This window comes from Triticum aestivum, chromosome 2A, assembly GCF_018294505.1.
Source record: "Triticum aestivum cultivar Chinese Spring chromosome 2A, IWGSC CS RefSeq v2.1, whole genome shotgun sequence".
Lineage (NCBI taxonomy): Eukaryota > Viridiplantae > Streptophyta > Magnoliopsida > Poales > Poaceae > Triticum > Triticum aestivum.
Window position 1 is genome coordinate 773277285 of NC_057797.1, and position 8508 is coordinate 773285792.

Genomic DNA, 8508 nt, shown 5'->3' on the forward strand with positions numbered 1-8508 from the left:
TTCATGAATTTGTTGGAATAGTGTTTTGAAGGGATTTTCTTGGGGAATATATGATGTTAAAGAGAGTTTGTCCAGTAATTGTTGATGAAATATATTAAAATGGTATATGAGTATGGTCAGTTCATGTAAGTGGTATTTGAGGAGTGATAGTATATACTCCGAGAAGTACATAACCCTTTTCAAATTACGACCGTACACAACTTAGCATCTACAAGTGTTTTTCTAGGGTGATCACACATCCATGCCCATTAACTAACATTCTCCTCTAGTTGGATTTTCACCCCCAGAACATCACTGTGTGGAAGAAATTCTCGATGTATTTCCCAATAGTTGAATCAGTTCCTAGTAAGCGCCCCACCATACAATCTCTCAGTGTATTACCAGAGATTAAATTGTGGGAGAAATGATTTCATGCCGGCCTTCCCAGCAGCTATAGCGATGCCATAGCAGGCAATCACAACAATATGGGCAATTTTTCAGCCGAGAGATATGATTTCTAGAGGTTTTTGCTCATTTTGGAGCCATTTAGAGAGATTTGTAGATGATTTCGCGGGGCAACCATAGCATCGTAGAGGCTCCTAGGCCTCTATACCGACTATTTTGTGGGAAAATTAATTTCATGTGTATTGCTAGAAAATATCCAGTCAAATTGATATAAATGACCTTAAGCAATAACAATATGTAAGATGCACGTAGAAGAGAGTAACATGAGCGACTCCATTTGTCAAGCTGGCCCGAAGGCTAAAATTGAATTAACTTGGAGTGGTTGTGTATGTGGCCAATTAGAGGTCATGAATATTTGGGAACATGTATTTGGTTGATGTTGCATGCAAATCAAAGCCATAGCTACAATAAATAACAAGGACTGTCATGATTGATGTAGTAGGAATTGCTACATACTTCCTCCTTCCGGATTTATTAGGCCGACTCCTATTTTGGGCCCGACTTTAACCATAAATTGAATTACTGAGTTAATTAAACATGAACTATGTCACAAAAATTATACAATGTGAAACCTCTTTTGAATACAAATCAAACGGTATACTTTTTGTAACATATACCACATTTATTAATTATATGTAGATGGTCAAAGTTTAACTCAAAATATGAGAGGACGTAGTGCAGAACCGGGCAATAGCACCGGTTCGTAAGACCCTTTAGTGCCGGTTCTGTAACCGGCACTAAAGTGTGGGCACTAAAGCCCCCCCTCCCTTTAGTACCGGTTTAGCATGAATCAGCGCTAAAGTGCCACCACGTGGCACGAGCCAGCTCCGGGGGCAGGGAGCCATTTAGTACCGGTTGGTGCAACCAACCGGTATTAAAAGGTTGGGGGGTTTTGGGTTTATGATTTCTTTTTCATTTAATTTTGTGTTTTCCATTTAATCTTTTTTTGTTTGCCGGTATTTTATGATACTACACATTGTACACGTTATGCATATATATAAATAGAATTTCTAGTAGAACTGATCATATATATATATGTCATCAAATGTCTCACAAACCACCATATTAATTCACACATACACACATGTATAGCTATATACAATTTCTCCTACATGTTGCCTTCGGAGCCAGTGGCATTAGCCTAATTGGTGCCTTCGGAGCACGATGACAATTGGAAGTGGTTTATGGAGGCGGTAGCGGGTAATGGTATTCTCCCTTCGGATCTATGACCTGGTCGAGCAAAAATCCCGCTATTTCGTCTTGAAGTGCTTGTACGCGCTCCGTTGGTAGGAGCTTCTCCCGCACCTCTATGAACTGTTAAGAAAGAGATCAATATGCATGTGTATTAGTTGTGTGACTACATATCGATAATGGTGTAAAAATTGTGAATAGTATTCTGACAAACGTACCCATTCCTGTCTTTGAGATCTGCTCCTTTCGGACGTCATCATGCGAATGTTCTCGCAAACGCAGTATGCACACAGATCAGTCCCCAGCACCTGCTTCAGGGCCTTTATGAGAATGGAATTTGATCAGATAATAATTAATCAAGCATGATAATTAAAGAGAAGGCAGCTAGCTAGCTAGCTAGTACTACTTAATTACTTACCTTGGATCGAAACCATTTCAGTCTTTCTTTCCATTCGCCTGGAGTGACGCTGATGAACCTTGCCCAAGCCCTGCCCGCCGACAAAGAAAATGAACAAATGGGTTATTAAATAGTTCATATCAGGAAATGACGAATTACTAAATAGGCCGAGATATATAGTTAATAATGATTGAAATTACCTGTTGACTATCCCAAACAAGATGGTGTAGTCACTTTGTTTTTTAAGTAGTGAGTCCAGTAGTTCAACTGTTCCGGCGTCAACTTTAATGATACACAAGATCCAGTGAAATCTGCATGCACACACATTTGCATGTCTTAATTAAGTGGCCATATGTAAGCAAAAACATGTAGCTAGCTAGTAGGCAAAAACAGAAAATTTGTAGTACAAGATAGTGTGACTCACTAGAAGTTGTAAGGAAGTAGTATATCTTCATTGTATTTGAGGCGCTTCAAGAACTCTAGCATGCTGTCCTCTACATGCTTTTCATGATATGCATCTATTTTCCATGTGTATTCATTAACGGTGTTTGGGTCAATGAACCCAATGCCATAGCGTCCACCTTTTCTCATTTCATACATCTTCATCCTGCATAATACCACAGAAAAGAATATAGTGAGGATAATTACAGGTAATGATTGATCAAAAGGATCACTACAGCTAGCTTGAGATTTAAATTACAGAAAGAAATCACTTACAGACAATAGCAACTGACGATAGATTTGTCGAGTGCGTCTTGATTGTATAACTGAAACAGTTCATTATACTCAACGGCCACAGATTTCTGATGGTAGTAATGATCCTTCTTGACTTCCACCATGAGGGACTCTCGATAGGAACTCTTGGTAATGTCCATGTACCATTGATGCAATTCATACATTCTCGTTGGGAGCTTCTTGATCTCGTCTGGCTTGACCAAAGGTTCGCCCCGGACATATTTCCGTTTTATTTCCTCCTCTCTAAGCACAGGCATGGGCTCGATCTCGAGGAGTTTTCCGTCAGTGATATTGAGAATTTCAGCCTACGCTATATGCTCGTCGGTTATTACCACATTGCCCACCTCGGGAACGTAAACTGTTTGCCCACAATAATATTGGGCGCGCGTACTCTCACGTGTTTTTGGCACAACAAGCGGGGGGATCGATTGCGCCACCTGTTCTCCCTGCTGAGGAACGCTTTTCCCGCATTTTTTGACAGCTGCTTGTTGTTTGCTCGAGCTCGAGCTCGCCTCCTTCTGTATACGTGCTCGATTTAATTTCCTGATGTGGCGCTCATAGTCTGTGTCAACAGGCTTGTGAGCTGGTGGTTGAGCCATACGAATGAAGTGGTCAATCTTTTCCTCAGGCACTTTCTCCCTTGGCGGCGGTGGCGGTTTCGGTGCAAAATGGGCTTCCACCTCGGCCTTCGATATGGCCGCGGTTTCCTCCTCGGACTTGTCATAAGGCCTCTGCGGAAGAGGCACGAGGCTTGGATCATATTTATATCGCTTGCCTCCGCCTGTACTTCCTGTACTACCTCGACTCGTACCGCTACGCACCATAGCTGCGGCGTGTCTCTTCTGCGATTGTTGAGGCGGCGGAGACGGCTGACGTGGCTGAGTTGGATGAGGAGGAGTGGCCTGAAGCTGTGCCGGACTTGGAGAAGGAGTGGCCTGAAGTTGTGCCGGACTTGCAGGAGGAGTGGACGTCTGACGCTGTGTCGGACTTGGAGGAGGAGTGGCCTGACACTTTGCCGGACTTGGAGGAGGAGGAGTGGCCTCACGCGTTGCTGGACTTGGAGGAGCGGGAGTCTGCTGACTCGGTGGTGGACTTCGACGAGGAGTCGGGTGACGCGATGTCGGTGGCCTTCGAAAGACGATGCAATCCTTTCTCCATAGGATGACATGATGTATGGCCTCTCCCAATGTGTGCTCATCGTCACCTCCAGGAATGTCAAGCTGTAGCCCCGAATATGGGTCCACCACCTCATCAACCAAGACACAAGCATAGCCCGCTGGAATCGGGTTGCAATGGAAGGTTGCCTCGGGGGGATTTGTAAAAGCAACGGCGTCCGCCACCTTCATGGATATCTTATTCATTTTGAAGTGTAGCTCACAGTTAGTGTTCTCCATGATGTCATCCACGGGGTACCTATCCAGCATTGCGTCGCCCGGGGCGGAACCCACGCTGCTTCTCGGCATGGATGGGGCGGTGCTATCCAATGCTGGATCATCCGCTAGCCGCTGCACCTGCTGAGACCCCCTTTGCTGGCTAAGTGAGTCGATCTGCTCCTGCTGCCGCTGGAATTTGACTGCCAAGTCCGCGTGCTTTGATTCTAGGCCTTGAAGGCGTTCATAGTCCAGCTTCCTCTGCTCCTCCTCCATCTTCCTCTTCTTATCCTCCGCAATCTTCCTTCTCGCACGGGTTCTGTAGTCGGCGTTCCAGTCTGAAAACCCCTCATACCACGGAATAGCGCCCTTGCCTCGTGTTCTTCCCGGGTGTTCAGGATTTCCCAGGGCACGCGTAAGCTCGTTGTTCTCTCTGTTGGGCTGGAACACCCCTGATCGAGAGTCTTCTATTGCAACAAGTAGGTTATCGTCGGCTCCGTTCAGACATGCCTTCGTCGAAACTTGGCCTGTCTTCGGGTCCAACTCCCCCCATGCGCATAGAACCATGTCCTGCACCTGGGGGGCCAGCTCCTAGTAACCGGAGTGACACCTGCATCCTCCATCTCTTTCTCAAACTTATCCCACTTAGGCATTGCCACCACGTAGCCACTTGGCCCCAGCTTATGGAACTTATCCTTTTTTCGGCATTCTTCTTGTTTATTCTCGACCGTTCTTTAGCTAATTCCGAATCCTTGAATTTTACGAAATCATCCCAATGAGCACTTTGCTTCTCTAGTGTTCCCTCGAATACTGGAGTCTTCCTTCCTCCCTTGACGTACTTGTCCCATTCACGATTCTTGTGGTTCTTGAATGCAACCGCCATCTTCCTAAGAGCAGCTTCCTTGACTTTCTGCACATCTGCTTCTGTGAAATGATCTGTGAGGGAAATATGCCCTAGAGGCAATAATAAAGTTATTATTTATTTCCTTATATCATGATAAATGTTTATTATTCATGCTAGAATTGTATTAACCGGAAACATAATACATCTGTGAATACATAGACAAACAGAGTGTCACTAGTATTCCTCTACTTGACTAGCTCGTTAATCAAAGATGGTTATGTTTCCTAACCATGGACAAAGAGTTGTTATTTGATTAACTGGATCACATCATTAGGTGAATGATCTGATTGACATGACCCATTCCATTAGCTTAGCACCCGATCGTTTAGTATGTTGCTATTGCTTTCTTCATGACTTATACATGTTCCTATGACTATGAGATTATGCAACTCCCGTTTACCGGAGGAACACTTTGTGTGCTACCAAACGTCACAACGTAACTGGGTGATTATAAAGGTGCTCTATAGGTGTCTCCAAAGGTACATGTTGGGTTGGCGTATTTCGAGATTAGGATTTGTCACTCCGATTGTCGGAGAGGTATCTCTGGGCCCTCTCGGTAATGCACATCACTTAAGCCTTGCAAGTATTGCAACTAATGAGTTAGTTGCGGGATGATGTATTACAGAACGAGTAAAGAGACTTGCCGGTAACGAGATTGAACTAGGTATTGAAATACCGTCGATCGAATCTCGGGCAAGTAACATACCGATGACAAAGGGAACGACGTATGTTGTTATGCGGTCTGACCGATAAAGATCTTCGTAGAATATGTAGGAGCCAATATGAGCATCCAGGTTCCGCTATTGGTTATTGACCGGAGACATGTCTCGGTCATGTCTACATTGTTCTCGAACCCGTAGGGTCCGCACGCTTAAGGTTACAATGACAGTTATATTATGAGTTTATGAGTTTTGATGTACCGAAGGAGTTCGGAGTCCCGGATGAGATCGGGGACATGACGAGGAGTCTCAAAATGGTCGAGACGTAAAAATCGATATATTGGACGACTATATTCGGACATCGGAAAGGTTCCGAGTGATTCGAGTATTTTTCGGAGTACCGGAGAGTTACGGGAATTCGCCGGGAGAAGTATTGGGCCTTATTGGGCCATACGGGAAAGAGAGAGGGGCTGCCTAGGGCAGGCCGCGTGCCCTCCCAAGGCCTAGTCCGAATTGGACTAGGGGGAGGGGCTGCGCCCCTTCCTTGTTTCCTACTCCTACTACATGGAAGGACTCCTAGTTGGACTAGGAAAGGGGAATCCTACTCCCGGTGGGAGTAGGACTCCCCTAGGCGCGCCATAGAGAGGGCCGGTCCTCCCCTCCTCCACTCCTTTATATACGGGGGCAGGGGGAACCCCATAGACACAGAAGTTGATCCACGTGATCATATTCTTAGCCGTGTGCGGCGCCCCCTGCCACCATAGTCCTCGATAATATTGTAGCGGTGCTTAGGCGAAGCCCTGCGACAGTAGTACATCAAGATCGTCACCACGCCATCGTGCTGACGGAACTCTTACCCGACACTTTGCTGGATCGGAGTCCGGGGATCGTCATCGAGCTGAACGTGTGCTAGAACTCGGAGGTGCCGTAGTTTCGGTGCTTGATCGGTCGGGCCGTGGAGACGTACGACTACATCAACCAAACGCTTCCGTTGTCGATCTACAAGGGTACGTAGATCACACTCTCCCCTCTCATTGCTATGCATCACCATGATCTTGTGTGTGCGTAGGAAAATTTTGAAATTACTACGTTCCCCAACAATCTGGTAGGGTGAAATGTTCCATGAGAGTATCCCAAAGCAGACCTTTTTGTCTGTCATCGACAAAAGTAAGATTTGGACGTGGCTTTGCTGGCTCTCTCCATTCTTAAAGGGAGATCGGGAGTTGGTCCTTCACAAGAACTCCGCACTGACGAACGAACTTGTCCGCAATCTTCTTAGGCGCTAATGGTTCGTCATTAGGTCTGATTGCCTCGATATTGTACTTTACGCCCTCCTTCAACTTTTTGTTCGGGCCTCATTTCGTCCTGTTGCCTGAAGATTTGCTCGATCCGGATGGCTGAAAGAAGAAAGATCGATTCGTTAATATATCTTCAAGTCCTTTAAAACATGTGATGATCACCAGATGCCTACTGATATAAATATATATACCTCGCCGGTCTTTGTTGTTTCAAGATCAACATTTTCTTCGTCATCATCATAATCATAGTTCATGACTTCATCAATTCGGTCGTCGCGATCGAATATCATATCACCCTCCCCGATGTTGTTTAGAAATTCGGAGCCGTCATAATCTTCTTCATTCTGATCATCATCTGGCCCGCGAGGATGGCGTATCATATCGAACAGGGCCTGTTCTCCCTCTCTGCCGGTATTGTCCGCCATAGCTTTTATTTAACTAATCCAAAATAAATATAAAACAATTTAGTATTCAAATTACATCGTCTCGAATAATAGATATAATCTCTAATACATCGTCTCGAATAATAGATATAATCTCGAATACATCGTCTCGAATAATATATAATCTCGAATACATCGTCTCGAATATTATATATCGAATACATCACTGGCTAGGTAGCTAATAAAGATCGAATACTACAGAAGTATCTAGGACAGTCGTGGTTCCTGCGGCGCGGGCGGTGGACACCCAAAGAGAAGGAACCCTCACAGGATCATAGCTGAAGTGAGATCCCTGAAGAAACTGCCAGGTATTGGAGAACCTGCCGCCCTCTAACGCAACCATGTAGCGATGGACGTGCTCGTCCTCCTCCCTGACACGGCGACGTACCACCTTCGGTAGGGCCGGCTCCCTCCGCACCGAAACTGGCCCACGCGAACACCACCAAACGAGATCAGGGTCGACGACGGGACCCGGGGCCTGGTTCCTCATCAAGAGGCGCGCCCCTCCAGGCAGCACCTCCCAGTGCCAGCCCGGCGGAGCCCAGTCCCGGACATGGGTCAGCCGGACGTCGTCGCGGACGGGTCGACGGCGAGGATGCGGGCCGGGCATCGTCGAGAATAAATACTAGCTATATGCTCGCAAAAAGTAACATTTTTTAATGATTGGATTTTGATAACTAAAATTTCTAACATTTCTATATAACTAACATTTCTATAACATTTCTAACAATGATATATAACTAACATTTCTATAACATTTCTAATATTTTTATGACTAAAAAACAGAAAAAATTATAACATTTCTATATATATAACTAACATTTGTATAACATTTCTAGTATTTCTATAACTAAAAAAAAGAAAAATTTCTAACTTTTTTCTAAGTATTTCTATAACTAAAAAACAGAAAAATTTCTAACAATTCTAACTTTTTTATAACTATTTCTATAACTAAAAAACAGAAAATTTTCTAACAATTCTAACATTTCTAACAATGCTATATAAGTAACTATTTCTATAACTAAAAAAGAAAAATTTCTAACTTTTTTCTAACTATTTCTATAACT